Source organism: Anoplophora glabripennis, unplaced genomic scaffold (assembly GCF_000390285.2).
Source record: "Anoplophora glabripennis isolate ALB-LARVAE unplaced genomic scaffold, Agla_2.0 scaffold177, whole genome shotgun sequence".
Lineage (NCBI taxonomy): Eukaryota > Metazoa > Arthropoda > Insecta > Coleoptera > Cerambycidae > Anoplophora > Anoplophora glabripennis.
In genome coordinates, this window is record NW_019416388.1 from 740060 (window position 1) to 763188 (window position 23129).

A 23129-nucleotide genomic window follows, 5' to 3' on the forward strand; every position below is an offset into this window, starting at 1 on the left:
TATAGATGTAAATTTTTAAAACGTTAACATAATAAAATCACACTATACACACTGAAACAGTTGAATTTTTAACGAAAATAATTCAATTTTGAGTAGTTATCAAAAAACAACCTGGCATCGTATTCGGTAGGTAGGTAGGTAGGTAGGTACTGATTTTTATATATTTTTTTATTACTTGGCAATGACCGTACCTACTAACGTACAATGTCTTGTATGCAAAACTATACCTACCTATAATAATGTATTTTTTGTATGTACCTACTGGTTAAATTTAAAATGTTCTTCAAATTAAATTGGGTTTAACATTTTCACACATAACCTATACTTATGAGATGTAAGCGTGCAAATCTTTATAATCTATAATAAAAATGTACACATAATGCGGTTTTCAAAAGTCGTACGTGCACTTTTACTATGAATTAAACACTAAATTACTTTACTGATAATTAATAAAAATATTATTACTTTTTCAATCCCTGCCTCTGTTGTTTCTTTGACTTTATTTTTGTCCTTTAGAAACATCAACATTTTAAATGCAAACCATTTAGACTCATAAACTTCATCTAACCCTGCTCCTGATTTAGCTTTCCTTTGCTCTCTTTGAAATTGTCCTATTAAGCACCTTATTTTCCTTTCCGTTTCCTCTTTTTCTGTATTGAGTGTTTCGGAAATTCGCTTCCAAGCATCTGATTTTTTTTTGTTTATTTTTATTTAAAGGGCTACGCGTGTCCCATAGTTCCGTATAATTTTTGAATAATTCGATTAGTTTACAAGTGTACTCTGTATTTCCACTCCATTATTATACTAATACCTACGCAAAACTCTTACTCGCTATTCAGGTAGGTACCTATGTAGTATGTATTTACAACTTATGCGCGACACTGGTCACATCGGTTGTTGATGTCGTAATCTAGCATGTGTGGACGCGTGTGTAACAAGAAACATTAGCAGTGTTGTATAACTTTCTTTGATCGACTCGAGATGGATAACTTCTAACATAACATCTAACAGGAAAATCTGCTACATGTAGCAAAAATTTTTGCAACATGTTAGATAACTTTGTTATATAACCGTGTTTTATAGCATGTCTGGACCGGGCTTAAGAATTTTGCAAGTCCCGCTTAGGAGAACTACGCAGCCGCTGCCGAAGCATCGCCAGGGCTTAGGAATTAAGCCGCCGCAAGAGTTTTAGTTCACCACGAGGCATCGCAGAGTCCAGTCGAGCCGTCAGCCGTTCCAGTAAGACCTACGTCACCAGAAAGAAATTGGTAAGATTTCACTAAGTCCAGCCTGAGGAATCTGCGCAGCCGCCAGGATTCGCCGTACGAATACAGCAGACAGGCCGCATTCGAAGAGTTAGTCTACCAGGAGCCGTCGTAGCATCCAGTCGAGCCGTCAGCCACCCCGCCCGGAGATACGTCACCGCTGGAAATAGGTGAGAATTCTACAAGTCCAGTTTAGACGAATTGAGCAGCCGCCAATCCGAGATGAGGGATTTAGGAAACAAGCGGAATTTGAGAAGTCAATTCATCTCCAGTCGCCGCCAACACCAGTCCAGTCCGAAAACCGCTGAAGTAAGTTAGGTTCCGCGCATATTCAATGCGCAAGTCTCTTGAGGTGACAAGAGACCTGACGAGGTAATTGTACTGCAGAGCTAGTCCTGTTCCAGTATTCCGACCGAACAGACGTGCCCAGGAAGAGAAGTGAGTCAAGGTTTAGGAAACCTAGGTAAAGACTTGGCTGCTGTCAGCCGCCTGCCAGCATTGAGGAGCCCCGCTGTTACTGTTTTATTGCTTTTGTGTAAAGATAGTAGCCAAGTCTAGTCTATAGTTATCGTTTGTAGCTTTGCTTTGCTAAATCGCTTCCTTCTTTCTGGTATCTGTACTACCGCTTACCGCATTAACCGTTCCGCTAGCTCTGCTGTGCTTTGCTTTCGTCAGGTCACCGCTTAACACCGCACTGTTATTTTACCGTTTTCCGTAGTTACCCCCTGTAGCCGTAGCCGTTTATCACCGTTTAGCGATAGATATAGATTAGAATAGTGTAAATAGGTAGAATTGGACTGTAAATAAATGTAAATACCCCTATTTGTGACTTTTATTCCTGTGTGAAGTCTAACTCTCTCTAGACCCTCTGGACATACCGTGTCTTCACTGTAGCCGCCCGCGTAGTGGTGTTTCTGCACTTTAAACAGGAACGAACGATAGTGACGAACGACGAAAATACGACGTCACAATAGTACAAAAATTCGACCAATGTTTAAACAAGCGCCAGAGTTCTCCTAATTGACGGATTCGAATTTTTCAAAAAGCGTTTGAAAGCTTGAGAGCTATATGTGATTAAATTTTCAAGTATCTAAGGGCCTTGGTTTTTGCTGTGCAAAATTTTGAAAATTTGCATTTTTTTTCAAAATCTGGATTGCAAAATTATTATGCAAAATCTATCGAACCGATTTTGATTAAATGTGGTGTGATGATTCTATATAACATTAAGTTTTCTTGAGTCAAGTATGAAGGTCCGAAGACCCCAAAAAAATTCCCTTAAAAGTAATGTTTTTACGATTTTTTCGATTTTTACAATAATAATCATGATTCATTCGATTTGTAACTAGTCATATTTTGTAAGATTTAATTACAAACATTTTTTTTCCTCTTCTATTTTCGCCTAAAATCAACTCTTGAAAAGAAACATAATTAAATAGGAGGAAAAATATGACATTTTTCGAATTTTTTTAACATATTGTACCGCCAAATTTAAGCCCACGTTCTTTTTTTTTCATGCGCATAGAAAAATTTTCATTTCTAATGATATTTTAAAGCCAAAAAGTAAAAAATCTCCGTGGATATACGATTCACCCAAATATGGATTCTTTGAAACAGGTACCGTCTGGACTAAGAAGAAAATATTTTTTTATAACTGTTTCTCTATTTGCTAGAGCTTTTCTGAATTATTAAAATTTCATATGCCTGGCTGTTTTTGTTTCTGTCGCTATATTCCTTTGATTTCACATGCCAAAGACACGCGAAACTTTTATACACGTCAATAAATTCTGTCAGAAAATCACGGAAACATTGGAGAAGGTTTGCCATTTTGCTACAATTTATGTATTTAAATAGCAAAACGTATCACAAAACGGAACGAATGTCTACACGCACCGACTTATTCGCGCAGTTGGTGGATAACTGTGCTCACCGATTTAGTATTGCCTTGCGTTGTACCGTCTCCGTACAGTTCTCAAAATTGCAAAGTTTTCCTGTCCACAAGCAATGTCTTATCTGCAATGTCTGTCTTGAACTGCGCAGGTAAAGCGTTGTGCAAAACCTAGCGTCTGGACTGAACTTTATTATCAGTGTCCTCAATGGTAGATGAGTTTTCGTGATATGTGTTCACAAACAGATTAAGGGTATTTTTACAAACATTTATATAGTAAATTTTACACTTTCAGTAATTGTACAATGTAAAAATGGATTATCGCATCGCTAATTGTAAACGTATTTTAACATACTCTGTAAATGTATAAATTATTTTAAATGAGCATATTCTTTTGAAAATTGCTGGAGGTAATATTTTTATCATTTCTCGATTCAAGATATTTATAAATATATTGTTACTAATTGTAAGTATATCTGTAAAATTAATCAGTGTCATTATGCGGTTGAATAAATATAAAATAATTCTTAAGCTATTATACATTTCACAATAAAATGTTTTGTGATTTTTTTTATTACAATTTCAATTTTAAATACAATATTAAAGTCAAATTTAAAATTTCCACGTCAATGTTTTTTTATTTCTTATTGATTACTTTGTATTTTCAACAAAAAAATCCTGTAACTGTTGCTTTTGATTGATAACATGATAACAGTTTTAAAGTTATTTACGTTTTGTTCTACTGTGTAATAAACGTCTTTTAGACTAAAAAAATGTAACTTGAAAGTTACTCTTATTTTATGAATAAAATGAAAGAGATATTTTTTCTTTCAAATACAATAGTAAATCAAATAAACTTTCCAAAACTGGATGTCTCCCAACATCTCCGCCACTGGTGTATTTTTTCCTTTATTTAAATAAGTTCCCAATGTTACCAAATAATTCGTGATGATACCACGCCATATGCTGACGTCGGGTATTTGGCCAACTCAATGGAGAAGGGAGTGGTTCTAGATATTATAGGGCGCCAGACAATTTTCAATAGCCAAATAAATACCCTAATTAGTGAAAGTCAACTACCGAAAACAGTCAAAAGGACGTTGGCTACAAATAAAATAAAACAAATATAACCCTAGATATATTCATGTATTTATATTTATCATCAAAGAACAAATTAGTTGGAATATATTATTTATGAATCACCTGTAAATTATTAATTGATTAAGTCAACAGGATGTAACGCCATACACAAAACCAGAGATTAGGGGATATAGCAACAAATAATAAATAATAAGCAAGCCGGGGATAAGCAGTACGCTCGAAATCGCAACGCTTGAGCTCAGGCGCATGCGCAGAGTACAGATAAGCGAGAGGAAGGAGTAAACCGTAAGCGAGTACCCTAGTTTCCGGAAGCGGCGTGCAATCTGCTGATGATAAATCGTAATAACTAAGGCAATAGCACTATACTATCAGCAGCATTAATAAATAATCGAATACAAGTAACTTAGATTAACGAAATGGCGAGCAAACTAATATACATGCATATGGCATAAGCCAGTCAGCTAAGCACATACTAAATAGTTGTTAGGTTTATGATTTGAGAACTAATTCTACTAAGCAAAAGAAACTAGTATATACATATATACATATAAAAAAAAACAGAAAAGAAAATAGAAAATGGTAAAGGGTTCAACACTTGCGTGTTAATATCCTTGGACAGTGCAAGCAACTATTTCGAAGCAAGGAGCAAAATCAGGTCAGTGGTAGAGTTGTTGGACGCTCCACCTCCAAGACGTGGGCAAGTTCAAATTGAAGTTGGCAACGGGAGTTTATCTGGCCAAGAACAGGTTCGTCCACAGTGCACCTAGCTTCGGTAAAAGGAAATTCGGCATCCAAAAAGGAAGCACAGCTTCCAGGAAATCCCAGCACCGAACAAGTATGGTCCCAATAAAAAAACCCTAATGGTAAATTAAAAAAGAACATTAATTTAATGCTATGGCGGAATATATATGATATATATGGTCACAACGTGACGTATTATTTGAACAAATTAATTTACCTAAATTTTTAGTAATAAAAATAAACTGGCAACGTCGTATGCCATTGCCTATATGGGTAAATTTTATTACAACTACAAAAGTATAGAGCTTATTACAAAAGGCTAAATGTAAAACAAAAGAGAAATAACTATAATAAAAATACTTACCCTTAACTAAGGGGTTCTTTATAAAACTTGCCGCTTGTAGGCTATCTGCGTATGCGGACAGACGAATACGGACCTTATGGTATCTAATGATAAGGAAACAATTCTTACAATTTGCAATTTGAACTGAACTATTACTAAATATTATTGAATTACCGCTAAAAATGTACAATAACTAATAACTAATGCCTACCTCAATTCGTTTTCCTGGGGATACGATTTTCACACGGCGTGGTGTCAGTGATCCTTCATAAGAAGTCAGAATAAGGGGTTTACACCAAAAATACTATAATCCACAGCACTATATACCCCTAAATTCTTGATAAATGGCCACAAAAATTGCTCCTAATTAAAGATGATTTCAGAAATCATAGATTTTTCACTGGCCACCAATTCACACACACCCTCCAAAAAATCTAACCTTCTCCTGTCTTTCCACCCAGAAAGCGCGCGGAAAAACCCCCCCTTGGAAACTAATCATAGTGTGATTGGACAATAGCTCTGCCAATCACAGTCAAGCATGTCGGAAATAATTGAAAATATTGGTTTTTCCTGATACAACAATGCAACGGAAGGCTATAATACTATATTCTAAGTGTAAATTAACTAACTAAAATAAGACGATGTCATAATCGGGAGTTTTCAACATTAAAAATGCTATGCACAATCGGGCAACACTGTACCGCGCAGACTCTACTTGACTTAATTTAAGTCGATCAATAATCACGGAAGAAGAAGGAGACAATATGGCGAGATGTCAAATTTGAAATAAAATAAACAAACAAGAATCAATGCCCAGTGGACTACATGAATTTTAAATTTAAGAAGCCTGTAAGAGATACACTTTAAGGTAAGCTACGTTAATTAATTGTTAGATACGTAAATAATCTCTAAACCATATCACGAAATGAATTAGGTTATACAAAATTTATATTTATAAACTATTATTTTAATCTTTATTTCAGGGTCCCAGCATTTTTGCGTTTCGAGATGCCACTTGCCGCCTACAAAAACTCCAAGGAACGATAAACACTCCTGTCTACCGTTATAAAAAGGTACGTTTTTCAAAATGTTATTTATTTTATTAATAAAATTACTTTTTAGCTAGGAATGCAAAGGGAATCTCTTCAAGGAAAACCCAATTGGTGGACTATACGAATATCCTTTTCCTTTTAACATAAAAGATCAAATCTTATCTATACAGTGTGATGTTAATTTTAGAATGAAAATACAAATTTTAAATGGATAGAGATGTTTAAAGAAATAGCAAATAAAACCTTATAAATACTGGGTGTTTCAGTTTTCAGAATACGATACATGCCCTCATTTAAGGTAAGAATTAAACGTTACACCAATACAAGTTTTGTTAATCTACATTATACATTTTTTGAGATATTGCGTATCTGTGATCTTTTTCAAAAGCAAACCTAATTTGAAAATAAAGCAACTTTGGGATAAGGCGTATTGGCTCAATTATCTGATTTTAACCTCAAAATTTTCTGGTAGCATTTGAACTCCTTCATTCAAGTACATCATATATTGTTGGAAATGTAATGAAAGATGAAATTAATAAAGTAAAATATACAAGCTGTTATATTAGAAATAGCAAACTTTAGTGGTATTTCTGCGAAGCTACGAAAATATGAAAAAAATACTAAGTACGGCACTGTATCTACGTCGTTAAATATTTCTTAGATATTTCATAACAACCGATATAACGGCCAATAGAAATAGAATATCGAAAACTAATCAAGTAAACCAAGATTTATTTACACCATAAAATTTAGCTGAAGAAAAGTAGGGAAGGTATATTGTCCTTTTTTATATCTACCTCTAGTTACCTAGCCAAAATGGGCTAAATAAATATTTCTATTTGTTTATTTTGTTTCTAAAGGAATAAATGATGATATACAGGGTGTCCCGGTACTTGATACAAAAAAGTCGAGTACAAATAGACGAGGTCAAAATAATATCAGTTCTTCATATACACTTTCTTCATACGGGCATTCGTTAACAAAATACGGGCCTTCAAAGGTCAAAATTAAAAAGTTAATTTTATTTACAGTCTCTAAACTATTAACTTCAACATGATGCAAATTTGGTGAGCAATAACACATGGGTACAGCTTATTTTTGATGTGAAACTTCATTATGCCCAGAACGCCAGGGACGGACTATGACCAATGGTTAACAACCCAGAATTTTTGCATAGATGACGATCGCAATCTGCCTGTATCAAAAATAAGTTCTCTGAAGAACTTGCCAACGATAATACCTTCTTGATTCAACTCAGTAAAATTAACAATTTAAGAAATATTTGTGATTTTATGTCACAGTGCACATCGAGCGGCACCTCCACCATTTTTTGTTTTCAATATTTAATTGGACATAATTACTATGTTAAAACAGTACATATTTTTAAAATAAGAGCCTAGAAAATCTTACTGTCTGCTAATGTGATTTTTACTAACAAAATTTGACAAACACACTTTACACGTAACACAAAATAAAAACAAAACAAGATGTAACGTACTTTACTCGGTCGCCAAATTCTTGTAACACCCTTTATATACTTTACTTGGTTTTGATTTTGCGGTGGTGACGGTTCGGTTCAGACGTTACTTGTGGCTGCCCCCGGTATACTACCAACTCTAAACGGAATCTTAATTCACAGTTGCGAATTCTAATTTACTAGATTTATCGACGTCACTGACGTCCCTATTTGGACGCCTAATTTTATGACGACCCTTGACTACTAGTTTATCGGCAGCGGTGGTTGGCAGCCGGCGGTGGTGAGTGACGTTACAGGAACGTACTCCGGATTAAATCTTTTTGTTCGGTTTTGTTTCGGGCGCCAGTTTCCCTATCTTTTACGTGGGGGAAACTCCACGTGAAACCTACCCTCGGTTTAGAGTAAGTACTCGGGATAGCTGCAGTGAAGAAAGTTTAATTCCAGGGGTCTGTTATTTCTCTTACTTTTAATCAAAGTAGTTCTCTGAGTGTAGTGTTATTTTACTTTTAAAATAAACGGTCTTATCAGTGTAGGTCACAAAAAGATACTGCGACTTTTTACAGATCGGGATTTATCAATCTTATCGGTGTTAAGAACGAATACAAACTGGAAATATATTTACTAGATTTATTTTATATTACTCACTCCTATTGAATTTGAAACAAACAAAAGTAAAATAGATTCTAATTACAATTATTAAATAACTAACTAAAATTCAGGAATGTAAAAATACTTTACAAGCGGTGTAAGAATAACAAAAATGGGTTATAGCAATTATTTACGACGGATTTAATATGCCTATTCGGTTTTCCGGTGCTGTGAATAAATACAAATTAGCACATAGTCAAATATCAGGACACAAAAATCAGTACGGTACAAAAACGGAGTCTTTGGCGTTTGGTTTATTTAAATAAACGGTCTAAGACTTTAAGAAACGGTACGCCAGAATAATATTCGCTGTTAAATTTCGGTCGGTGCTAGAAAGGGAAAAATAAGATTAATAAATTAGAGCAATAAACAATCAATAAATAAATTGGCCCCAATGGTTCTGAAACAGAAAAATAGTTACGGGTTGCTCTAATTCTATAAATAAATAGCGGCGGTAGTTTCTAGCAAAGCGGCGGAAATTAAGCGAAAATGCGACCAGCCAGGAGAAAAAGCCAAGCAAAGCGGTCTACATCAGGCACAAATAAGCAAACGGTAATCAGGAAAATGATGTTGTTGGTAAACAGGAGGCAAAGTCTGGTCGAGGTGCGAGTTCAAATGCGGGGCGGCCGACAGATTTCTTTCCCAAGCGGTGGAGCGCCCAGCCGAACTTCGAGGGTCTATCCGTCGCTGCACAGCCGACACACAACGTCTTCTACTGGCGGTGGAGCACCCAGCCGAACCGTCGCCGATAACGCTGCTGCCGTACGAGCCTGCACTCAACGTCTTCCGCTGGCGGTGGAGCACCCAGCCAAACCAGCAGTTCGGTTGACGTGACGGACAACGTTCGTTGAACGAGGGCGGTGGAGCACCCAGCCAAACCCTCGCCGACAACGCTGTGGTCGTACTGTCTTGCCAGAGTTCAAAACGGCCAGACTTATACCATAGCAGGACAAGTGAAAATAGGAAAATACAATTTGCTTACTTATTCCGGACGGTTGCTTCTGGCGGCTCCTTGGGTCGGGTGCCCGTCTCTGGTCGGTTGTCAGGTCCTCGGGGTGGTCCTCGGGCTGGTACTGGAGCTCTTCGAGTTCTGGCAGCGAACTCCTTGGGTCGGGTGGCGGTCTCTGGTCGGTGTTCAGGTCCTCGGGGTGGTCCTCAGGTTGGCGTTGGAGTTTTTCGAGTTCTGGCAGCAAACTGAGGATTCTCGTGCAGGTTCATTGGTTTTATTGCTACAATCCCCTCTTGACTAGACAGGAGTCGTGGTGGGATCATGCGCGCGGCCCTCGACAAAGTGGGGCAAACGGACGGTTCGACTCGACTCACGGTTAATTGCTCCCACCCAATTAAACTAATTAAATAAATAAATAACGGAACCCTTGCATAAAATTTGAAATCAATACCGGTTCATTACAAAGAATAAGTTAAAGTAAGTTCAAAAAATAATTTAAAAGAAATAAAACTATCAAAATACATTTTTAATATGGAAACCTTCCACCTCCACACACTCCCTACGTCTAGAATGCTATTTGTTTGTACACGAAAAAGCATTTCTAGGGTATATCTAATCACAATGGAAATTAATTCTTTGTAGCAATTCATCCCTTGTCTGTACTGAGGTTTAGTACACTAAACTTTTCAGGTAGGTACATGCATGAAGAAGTCGATCGGGTTAAAGTCTAGAGAACTTGGTGGCCATGAAATTGGATCTCTTCTCCCACTTCATTTATTATTAAACACAATGGATAAATAATTTCGTACATCAATATTGAAATGGGGAGGAGCCCCATCGTGCAAGAACCAAACGTTTCTTCGGGTGTTTAATGGAACATCGTCTAATAGTGGCTGCAAATTATTTTGCAAAAACTCCAAATATCGATGCCCATTCAGACGTCCCTCAAAAACGTATGAACCTATTAAATGCACTATTCCTGCCCAATGCCCATACATTAATAGTACGTAATAATTTAATAGGTCTATAGGTTTTTGATAAAAGTCTAAATGGACATCGATATTTGGAGTTGAACACTTACACTTGTTTTTATTATTATTATTCTTGTTTTTTTTTCTATTTTGTGTTATATGTAAAGTGTGTTTGTCAAATTTTAATAGTGAAAATTACATTAGCAGACAGTAACTCTTTCTAGGCTCTTATTTTAATAATATGTACTGTTCTAACATAGTAATTATGTCCAATTAAAAATTAAAAACAAAAAATGGTGGAGTCGCTGCTCAGTGATCACTGTGATATAAAATCACAAATATTTCCTAACCTGTTAATTTTACGAAGTTGAACCAAGAGGGTATTATCGCTGGCAAATTCATCAGGCAACTTATTTCTGATCGTCATCTACGCAAAAATTCTGGGTTGTTAACCATTGGGCATAGTCCGTCCCTGGCATTCTAGGCATAACGAAGTTTCTCTTACAACATCAAAAACAAGCTGTATGCATGTGTTATCGATCACCAAATTTGCATCATGCTGAAGTTAATAGTTTCGAGGCTGTAAATAAAAATGCCTTTTTAATTTTCAACTTTGAGGACCCGAAAAAAGTTTATATGAAGAACTGATATTATTTTGACCTCATCTATTTGTCCTAGACTTTTTTGTATCAAGTACCGGGACACCCTGTATATAAGAATATTAATATTGATATATGATATTATATGAACATATATTTTTCATGTATTGATAGAATGTTATGCCTACATCAGTTATCTTGAACTTGGAAAATTTGAGAAGTGCAAATACGCACTCTGTGGATTTTATGACGCAAACTTAACGGTCCCTTTTCAGTATCGACGAAGCAGTCGAGGTAGAAAGAGAGGCGGCAAAACTAATTGGAAAAATGGGCGTTTGTTATACCGGAAAGTAACTAAAAACTCTTATTAGGTGATAAAATTCTTATCCTTCACGTTAATCCGCTCCAGTTGCCTGACCCTTGTCCATCTAACGCGAGTACGTGTTCGGAACTTGATTCCGGTTTTCGCTTCCTCTTCCTCGAGATTAGATTTTGTAAGGTCGACCTACGCGATTGATTCGGATGTTCTTGCACTGATTTAATTTAGATATCTCTGGGTCGCACTTGGATCAAGCTGCGTATGGCAAAAAATTATTGAGCGTATCGTGTTCGTCATTAAGTTAACGCACACAAATGACAAATAAATATATAGGGATGGCCAAAAGTACGTAATAAAATTAATATCTTTTGAATGAGTTAATTTTTTTTAAAACGCCGAAATACGTTAACTAATTCTGATTTTTTCCCATCTTTCGGTTATATAATAATTAATTTTTCTTCAACCCCCTAACCCCCAGCTACCCCTACTTTTTTTTTCAAATGGAAACATAAGGCATGACGGGGCTCGTTGAAAAGCTTATAGAAAACCGAATCCAGCCATACTAAATATACAAGTTTTATTTTTTCAATAACAAGTTTTTTTTTCATTTAGAAATTGAAACAACTAGATAATTTACAAAAATAAACTCAATGTCGCAAGTGCTGAAAATGTCCTCCATTCACTATTTGGCATTCTCCAAGACGATCCACAGCTGTCCACAACATAGATTTTCTTCAAAAAAGAATGGGCCCAAGATTCTGTTGTTGATGATACCTGCCCATACATTAACTTTCTGTGGATGCTGCGTATGCGATTCGCATGTCCAGTGTGGATTTTCCTGGGACCAAAAGCGATAGTTGTGCCTGTTAACCACTCCATTTAAATAAAACGTTGCTTCATCCGAAAAAAGTACGTCTCGTTGAAAACCATTATTGTCGTCACACCGTCTCATCATTTCTTCACAAAATTGTAATCGCCTATCATAATCGTCTTCCAAAAGCTCTTGGACAAGACATACCTTATAGGGGTGGTATTTCTCTTGTTTCAGAAACATTCAAATTGCAGTTCGAGAAGCATCGTGATTGCGGGCCAATGAAACAGTTGAAGTATGAGGATTTTCAACAAGTTCTAATGCAATGTCTAATTTCTTTTCTTCATTCAAAGCACGTGCCCGTCCAGTTTTGGGCAAAGTCTGTACTGTACCGTGTTCCTCAAATTTGTGAAATATTTTACTAACTGTCCCTTGCGAGATTTGGTTTTCGGGATATTTCGCATTAAATAAATCGCGCACTTCAGCCTGACTTCTTATTTTGTCTCCACATCCAAGCAATATCAAGATTTCGATGCGTTGCCTTTCCGACAATACCATTGCAATTCAGTAAATAACTTGATTTTGACACAATAGTAACGTTTCAAACTCCAATTTACAACTAAAGCGAAAAATTAACCAGAAAGCCTGGCAAGTAAGTGGTACCAAAAAAACGCAACATAAAAAATATATCTTTTTTGCGTTAGCAGTGATAGGTACAGTTTCAAATTCTTTATTTTATTCTGTGCAAATTCATGGAGGATAACACTGAAGATAATTAAATTTTATTTCACTTGTTAAGTAGGTGTTTTATACAACCCTAAAAACCTTGCTATTGAAAAAATAAAACTTGTTTATTTGGTATGGCTGGATTCGGTTTTCTATAAGCTTTTCAACGAGCCCCCTCATGCCTTATGTTTCCATTTGAAAAAAAAAGTAGGGGTAGCTGGGGGTTAGGGGGTTGAAGAAAAATTAATTATTATATAACCGAAAGATGGGAAAAAATCTAAATCAGTTAACGTGTTTCGGCGTTTTAAAAAAAATTAACTCATTCAAAATATATGAATTTTATTCCGTACTTCTGGCCATCCCTGTATAAAAAATTTCTAGTAACACGACGGCGATGAAGGAGTGTATTCCTCGTTCAGATTTAAGTTTATCTTCTTATACAGGGTGTTACAGAATGATGTAGCATTCCTATAACATACTCAAAGCAGTTACAGAAACCCAGCTCTAAATTAAAATTTTACAAGAGTGAAAAACCAGTAAAAGAAGCGGGCGCTGCAACCATTTTTCCTCCACATTTACTTAGATATTTTTATCTGGAAATACATAAGAGGAATGAGAAATATGTCGGTATAAGAGACAAGGGTATCATTAATAAAAACTTTTCTAAATTTTAACTTTGTGCCCGTGAAAAAGGGACACCTACCTGAAGATGGCATAAGCACAGTCCTATTCGCTCAAAGAAGCTATGGTTAATTGCTATACCTACTTTTTTAAACACCCTCTGTTTCCTACATTTACTGAGTCTCTTTATTTGTGACCTTTCATGCTCTCTTGAATCGAAGGAAATAAAATATTTTCCTTCTTCATACCGAAAGTGTAATTCATATTTTCTACCAGTCGCGTAGTTGTTTCTTTTATTGTATTTATTATAATTTTAAATATATGTCGCTTCTACGTGTTTCTAACTTAAGCTTGATACCTATTAAGTATCTTGCCATTTGAGAATAATCGTAAAACTTATGAATTCATGTGCTAGGTTTGTTTTTGTTGAATAAGAACGCACCCTAACAACCCTTTTGCCCCGATTTACATTTCCCGAGATAAATCACTATATCTTGTTCCTCTCATGAATACCGTCCGCCCATGCTCTCCTGAAGTGCGTATAATACACATATGATCTGAAATATGGATGGGGTTTTGTATAAATCGATGCTCACTGAAGGGAAATCTCTGTATTTCGAGATGAGGCCAGGGGAAAATACCGTTTTGCCCAGAATTATTCAGATTTGGTATTTTCTGCGTGGCATGAATGCGATTTTCATGTAGATGCACGAGATATGTGGTGGATAAATCTGAAAATAGAATAAATATTATTTGGAGTACTGATAATGCTACATAATAAACTAAAATAGTAATTCTGTGGAGATTTCGAAAAAAAAAGTTTAATAAGTATCGATATGTTTCTATACATATATTTTACAAATCACCTTTTGTTATAAGAGAAAGTAGAGGAATATTGACCATGACGTAATGTGGACGTCATTTATTAAAAATAAAACTGATGTAATATTATTATAGTTCAGCGTCTCAGAGGTAAGGAGCTTCATAAGAACGCTATGACCATACTCTGGTGTTATACAGTACGCTTATAAGCCTAATTGTATAGATTAATATACGAAAACTATTCTCTTGTAATGAACTTAAAAACTTAACAATTTCACAAGTAATGAATCCATGGGAAGCCATTTTTCTCAAAAACCAAGCATTTCATTTAAAAATAGTAAGAGACCTTTTTGTTGTAGAATAAACCGCAATGTAGAAAAAATATATTCATTTTGAAAAATTTCCATTAGCGCAGAAATTATATTAATATAATATAATATAATATAATTATATAGGGGTTATCAGAGCCCCTTATGGATGCCTGTGATTGATCTATTTTCACAATAATTTGTAAAATCGAGAGCTTTTCATTCGTACACTTCATACTAAATATAAAACAAATGGCTGTCATAGTTTAAGAAAACAGATTTTAAGGATAAGCAAAAATTTTAATCAAGAATGCCTTTTTCTCGTAAAATGAACAATAGAAATGTTTTACTGTCCGTTTCTATCAAAGTAGGTCGATTCATACACAAATCTAAGCAATTTTCCTTAATAACATATTTCTGTTTTGTTAAAAACAAAGGCAGTTTATTCTTGAACAATTTTTATATTTACCAATTTTCTGATCATCCTGTACTAGAGTTGCCAGATCTCCGGGTTTGACCCGGAATCTTTGAATTTTGATGGTACATCTCCGAGCTCCAGGTTAACATGTCATTTCTCCGGGTTTTCTTTGTTGCGAAAAAACATTTGCTGATTCCTAATCTCTGTCACGAAGTAGGTATTTCCATATTTCCTCATTCCTGGATAGATCAGATAACCCTACCATGTAATTTTAAAGTTGAAACTTATGTACAAACAATTAGTAACGGTAAAAATGTCAGTCATTCGAGTTAAGTACGCCAATGGTATAAATTTAGTATTTCTTGCGTTACATTGGTTTTTGGCGATTTGTTATCACTTTCGTAAAAAAAATTGTAAAAAACATAAATGGATGCTATACATACACAATGAACGTGAATTAGTGGATTCCAAATTATCTTCGTATTATTTGGAAGCATTGGTTGGTAGTTTATTTAATTGTGTCAGGAGGAAGTATGTTTTAGAGTTAGTAAAAAAATTTCGAGAGACAGGGAACGTAGCCAATAAAAAACGAGAAATTAAAAACCTGTAGTTAATGAAGCTAGTGAAGTTGCAGTTTTGGGACAAGTTCATCTTGATCCTATATTAAGTACGAGGCAGCTGGCATACAAACCATTTTGAAGAAGAATAAATTCCATCCATATAAAATACATTTAGTCCAGGAATGATGATTATGACCGCCGTTTGCAATTTTGCAAAATAATGAGTGAGCGAGCAGGGAACGATCCATACAGTTCCTTTTTAACATCTGTTTTTCTGATGAATGCAGTTTTTTCTTGAACGGGACGGTAAAACGTCACAATTGCCGCTGTTGGTCCGATTCAAATCCAAGAGTTTTTCACGAGGTGCATACACAGCAACCGGAAAAATTAAATGTATGGGCTGGAATTTTCGGTGACCGGCTGGTGGGTCCTTTTTTTCTACCTGGTAATTTGACTGGCCAAATGTATTTGCAATTACTGGAGGACGCTATTGACCCTGCCTTGACTGATATTATTGAAAATGTTCCAGAGTATGATGAAAATCATTTGATTTTTCAACAGGACGGTGCTTCTCCGCATTATGCGTTAATTGTCCAACGTTTTCTACATAAATGGATTGGGAGAAGAGGCAGCATCGAGTGGCCTCCAAGATCACCGGATTTATCGCCCCTTGATTTCTTTTTGTGGGGGATACCTAAAAAGTAAAATCTATAAAACACAGCCAGCGTCGCTGGAAGATTTGCGCAAAGAATCGTCGACGAATGCCGTCGAATCACTCCGGAAATACTTCGGAATGTGCGCGAACGTTTCGAACAAAATCTTTATTTTTATATGGAAGCGGGCGGTCATCAGTTTGAACATTTAATCAACTAAGTAAGCAACTAAACATAATTTAAATTTGAAAATGTAAATTTTTTTCAAAGTATTGGGCGGAATTATAAAATTTAAAGTCTGTTGTAAAGAGAATTGTAAGAGCTTTCAAAAGAAATATTACTCAACCCCCAATGCCATTTAAATATTTGGGGGTGATGCTCACCCTTGCTTGGGGGTGAAAGTGGCGGAATCAAAAATACCAGCAAATAATGTCCCCCTTTAATCTAAAATCGACGGGTCTGAGCGTTTTTCTACAATCTTGACGCAGTTCCTGAAAATGGCTTTGTTTCGTTTTCATTTGGCCACCCTGTATTAATAAGCCTTTAAAAATTCTCAAAAATATAAGCCTGCAACAATTTAAGTAATCGATGTTCCTCCTATTTTCCCTACTCATTTCTAACTTTGTCTTTAATATTTTTCTAGGCATTTTAGTCCTTATAAATTTTTATAAAATTTTGAAAAAATAAATGACAAAATTCCCTTTTTACAGAAATTTGTCAGAATTTTGATCCATTCTATATGGAGGAGGCAGGAGTTACAGGTAAATTATGAGACACCAGGGACGACGCGGCGGTTCTGTCGCTGCAGTGTAACAAATATTCGTTGTGCTCAAACTAAACAATCAGTTAGTTCTATAACCATAAAATATGAGAAATTGCTCCAGGGAAGCGATAACAGTATGTTACTGGATCAGCCGACCAGCATTGGCAATCGTGTGATAAACTCAATCGAATCCCAGCTACATCAGTGTTTAAGACTAATAGAAAAAATATCTCAAGTAGTAATGTGTACAGTGTGAATGCTCATCGCTTTCGGGCAAGTCGATTTAGATTATATCAATCATCCTTTATTATCTTTATACAGGGTGTGGCGTCTTTAGTGCAGAAAAAATAAAATGCAGACTCCTGGGAATATATGCAACAAAAAAGCCTTATATAAGAAATTAATATTTCCACGTTTTGTCAAGAAAATTGAGAACTTCAATTTTGTAGAGAAGAAATAAATCTTAGTACGGTCCTTGTCAAAAAATGTCATGTGATTCGATTAACATCAGCGCACGCTTGCCGAACCGAACTTAACAGAGAGTCGAGCCTTTGCGCAAATCAGTATTGCCAAATTAAAATGTATGAAATACACACAAAAGAGATAAAATGTTTTAATGCAATAATAAATAATTTTAGCCAGTTTAATACAATCCTCTCGTTTTAATAAAAAGGAAAAATAAACATAAAATTCAATTAGTTATTTCACTGTAAATTATAATGTGCAATCCCAGACAAGAGGTTTGTAAAAACAAAGTACATAGTGTTACAGAAAAGACTACTATTATTTTAGCAAGTGATAGGTTGGATCACGACAAACAAAAAAGATGCAAACTTACCGCTATTATAACTATCACCATGTCAGGACGTTCGATAGTAGTGAACATATTATTGTTGTCCTCGTTATCCATTGGCAATTTAGTTAAAACAATAACATAAAAAATAAAAAATAAGAAACGTCTTTAATAAACACGTAACGTCTAAACAGCAGAAGCGCGATCTTTTTGACACAACTTAGCAACAATTCACCCGCAAGTGAAAAGCGTCCTGACACTGACTGACATTCCACAGGTGTCGTAGGGAGTGCAGACTAGGTCAATGTTTTTTGCGCTATGTTAAACAGGACCGGCATTAACATTTTGTCACTTCTTGTAATTTTTTGGAAAATATTTTTCATACTCAAATCTCATAATCGCCTTATGGTAGCATATATTATTTTACTTCATTTATTGTCAGGAGTCTAGTTTTTTAATTTTCTGCATTAAAGACGCCACACCCTTTACTCTATCTCTAATACTTTATTATCTTTATATGTATACTTTATTATCTACTTTATTTTCTCATTTGTATTTATATTTACTTATCATTTCCAGTTACCAACTTTTTTACCACGCCTCCACCCTTCGCAGTTAAATGGTCGTATTTTTTTTTAACGAGAACCATAATTACGGGTTTGATTCTCCTTGAAATTCTGTGTAAGGCAAAGATCTCGTATGGTGTCGCTTTAAATCACGAGATGAGGTATGAAAATTTAAAAAATGCAGAAGGACATGAATATCATAGTAAACTACGAAAAGTTCTAGATATTAAATAGAGACATTTTGTATTTGACAGTTTTTTGGCATAATTTTGTTGTTAATTTTGTTATTATTTATTATTCGTTTTTATTTAATAATACTGTGACAGACAACGTTCTCAACAAGGAGTCTATGATTAATTCAATATGACATATCTACATGCTCTACGATGAGTATAATTGAAAGGAAATGTTATGGAAGATATAACGTTAGGCGTAATTCTAATGTAAAGGTGCCAGAAGTATAATTATTAATAATAAACAATTTACCATAATCATTATTTTTATATGTCTTATTGTTGTAAAATCGTTATATGGATGTTGTTGCCCTTCTGATATAGTGCTGCTATGTATTTAAGATATTACCCTTTAATAGTGTGCTTGCTTTAGGTAGTCACATATTGTAAAATTGAGTGTAGTAATTTTTTCCCTGGTGATTTTGTCAGCTAGATTATATATTTTGACAAGCCAGTATTTTTTCTGAATAATAAACAAGCTAAACTGCCAATATTGGGCTTCACTTGATCCAATCTGGATGATGGAGGTCCATAGACAACAGCCACAAAAAGTAAATTGTTGAGCTGACATTTCTGGTCATAGAATTCTAGACCTGTATTTCATTGAAGGAACATTAGCAGATGAAAAATGTTTGGAGCTCCTTAGAGATCATCTTGTCCTGCTTTAATTGAGCTATATCTCACCTCTCATCTACCGTAAAGTACGTGATATCGCCAACAGTTTGTGGTGCCAATAGGTTGGAGCTCCTTCTCATTATACGACCCATGTTAGAAACTATTTAAATGAAGTATTTACAGGTTATTGGATTTCTTTCAGAGATTTTCAACCGATCAAACACGATTGAAATGTTAAGAGAAATAATCGAGGCAAATTCAGGCAATTTCCCCAGGCGTATTAAACATATCAAATTAATTTAATAATCGATTTGTCATTTGCCAAGAAGTAAATGCGTTCCACTTTGAACATTTTTTGATTTGATGTCTGATTTTTTTTGGGAACAAATAAATAGTTTACTTGTATTATAATTGTTACAGTTAGTTTTTTTGTATTGCTTTTGTCAGTCTTTGTTATAAATTTTTGTTTTTCGTGTATTACGATTAATTACATTTTGTTGAATTGTTCTTTCGGATATATATTTCTCCAGTAAATGCATACTTACCCTGCTTTGACAGTGGAAAGGTATACAGCAACATTCATTAGCGACAAATATTCCATGGCATATTCAAGATACATTACTTAAACTACTCTACACCTCGCAAAGTATCAAAAAGCTAGCATACAACCAGATATTTTGTGTACGAAGTAGTCGAACGAGGATCAAATATCACAATAAAAATGTATAGTTGTAGTTAAAAAAAATATGATGAGGTCACTGTGAAGAAGGGGGAAGGTAAATGTTAAATAAGTTTAGTTAATGGGAGTGATCTGACTGAGTTTTTTAAAAATAAAATCGACCTGTTAATTTTCCTTAAAGTCTGCTTAACTGACGTTAACTTAATCGAAGAGCTATCAAAGTGTTCCAAATTTAAAATACTGCTCTTGCACGTTTTGAAAAATTCAATAAACAGTATATCTGAAAAAATAACATTTAGAATTTCTGGGACTTTCTCTTAAAACGAACCAGATCGCTTTCATTATTATATAAGTAAAAACACCCTGTATGTTCTAGATTAAAGTCAATTGTGGTATTAACTAACTTTATACTAATAAATAAAAAATAAACTTTATACTAATAAATCCACCATCCAAAAACAACAGTTTTTAGAATTGGTCGAATATATTCAAATGTTGAAGGTGCTTTGAAAACTCCATGACAGTAGTTATAAAATTTCAAAATATCAACAGCAGGCTTCTGCAAAATTGTTAGAAACCTAACAAAGATTGTAAAAGAAATTCCACGGCATAACCCGAAAAAATATAGTAGTTTTTAGTTTTAGAGATATTTCATATGTACCTACTCTAGTGTGTGGTAATATTAGGCATGAGATTTGGAATTAAATACACTTATCTTATTTCCAAAATACTTAATGGCGACGAAATTCTAGAGTTCTACGTGATAGTGCCTCCAGGTATCCCAAACACCTACCAATTTAAACAATTTTTACTTTTAATTATCAATTTTCACATTTACAATTTCTTCAAAAATATTTAAATTAAATGGATATTTTTATTGAATTTACTACTCTCTATTTCGAAAACTACATAATTTTTGGACAAGATAATATCATACCCTTTTTGGTTTTTCTAAACATGTGAGTAATAAAATAGAAAATGATTTAAAATGCTTTATCATTTAATTTATTTAGTTTAATTTATGTAAAGCAGTATAACAAAATCTTGATTCGTGTATTCTACTTTGCTCTATCTTTCACATAAATTAATCGGTACGTGTCTTCTTGAAACATAATCTGTTTTATAACAAAATATCTAATCAAAAGGGTGCATCATATGGTTAAATTTAAAATTCAGACAACACACCACACGTTATGGGGAAGCAAAATAAGAGAGAGCTTTTAAATCTTTTTGACAACGCCGATTATCCTTCATCATCGGCACGGGGGCCTTCTTAAACATTAAAAATGCCCGCGGTGGCGTGGCTCGCGGAAATTGGAGATTTGTGACACTGATTGATGCAAGGATCCGAGATAAATTAGATGGGTCGCCGGCGATAACGCAGAGAATGTTGGTATAAAGACTGGAAGATTGCATATCGGTTAAGACGATGGGGAAGTTATGGACCGGTGGAAACGAAACTCTTACGCTTGCCTGACTTTTGTAGGATTGATCGCTGTTTTCTGGAAGCATCGAATTTGTACTATTTCTCCTTTGCTAGATTAATAAAGATTGTCTCGATAATTTTCGAAACTGCTAAAATAAGTGAAAATACGTACTATGGAAATTATTTAATTTCAATATAACGTTCTTATGACCTCATACCATTATGTCGTCGTTCACTTCATAAAAAAACATAGATTGTGCACAGTATCCACGCTATTTTAATTTAACGTAATAAACTTCCTATATCAGTTATTGTAGGACGCTGCATTGGTATTACATTTCATCTCGACAAAACACGCACACTGAAAGAAATGGGCTTATTAAACTGTTTATCTAGAATAATGTGTATAGCGCATATTAAAACTTTGATAACCAATATACAACTTTTATTAAAAGAAGCAATCATCTCCATAGTCATTATTCAATCAATTTAACTGGAAGGTGCTTAATACACCTTATGCATCTATGAAATAAAGGTTATAATGAATTACTTATACATTATTAGGTGTTATATTCCAGTTGTATAGTAGGGAAGATTTGTTGTATAAAGACCAGTATCCGAATTTGTATATAACAATTGTATTAACAGAATTATTCGTTCTTATACTGAATATGTTTCCGTTTTTAACGTGTAAAACGCATCTTATAATGGTTAAGTGATCGTCACCTCTCGGTGCATAATCGGTTATGATCGTTGTTAAGTTATATTCATAGTCTTGTAATAATAATCATATGTCAGACCCGAGAGCGAAGTGCGCCGACTCAATAAGAAACCTGGCTATTCCAGCCGCTGATTTAGGGTTCGCCGCACGAGCTCATCCCTTCTAAGATTTCAGTAGCATGCTATGCATGAAGCAGAACGGTACTCAACTATCTTATACAGTCCACTTTTATTGTCCATACATGTTCAATCATTGTCAAAATAAACACACAAAACCACAACGTCTTTATTATCTTTACTCAAGAAGAGAAAATACAACAATCGTAAAATTTCCGACAGTCCGCTGTGCATCGACTTACACACGTCTAGTTTGATGAAAATGGACAGTATATGCACATGTTTTGTGGGATACATGATCATATCGCGTTGTGTGAAATGGAAAATTATTATGTAAGTATCTAACTGTTTTATGGCTTGTAATTGTTTTGTTTTTTCAAATGTAAATCTTGTCTAAATCTTAAAAATTATTATTTTGTAGGTCCTATTAGAAATCGCTGATGTTAAGTTTTACATAAGATGGAGGAACAGAAGGTTAACGGTGACAAAGAAGAGCATGGGTATAAAGTCAATCAACCAGAGGAAATAAAATTATATGGAAAGAAGCTCAACCTTTCTGGGGATGCTTCATTCTTAAGGTGGAAGAGTTATAGTGCAAATTCTCATGTAATACAAGAAAATACGGGTGCATCGTTGCTAAGAAAATAAACTGGACAGTTTTGGGAGCGATTTGTCATCATTTTTAATGCTTAAAAGTATGTTTTATGTATGTTTACATTAGAACCTTAGCTTGTAATTACAGTTATCCAATAAAATTTCTGAAAACTTAATGACATATGTTTTTAACTCATACAGAGTATACAACAGTTTAATACATTTATTATTATAAAACTTATAACCAGTACTAGATGTTCTAATAACGATATGGAACACTTTAATAACAGTTATTGCTATTATTTCGTAAAGGGTATAAAAAACGTTGTATACTAGTTATACAATAATTTAATA

The 23129-nt window shown here is 34.7% G+C and overlaps 1 long non-coding RNA gene across 1 annotated transcript; it reads left to right on the plus strand.

Moving 5' to 3' along the window:
* The first annotated feature begins 6075 nt into the window (after positions 1-6075).
* Positions 6076-6612, plus strand: LOC111691481. Its single transcript, XR_002762957.1, has 3 exons — positions 6076-6203; positions 6319-6408; positions 6458-6612. It is a non-coding gene; the product is annotated as an uncharacterized LOC111691481 (long non-coding RNA).
* Positions 6613-23129: the final 16517 nt, after the last annotated feature.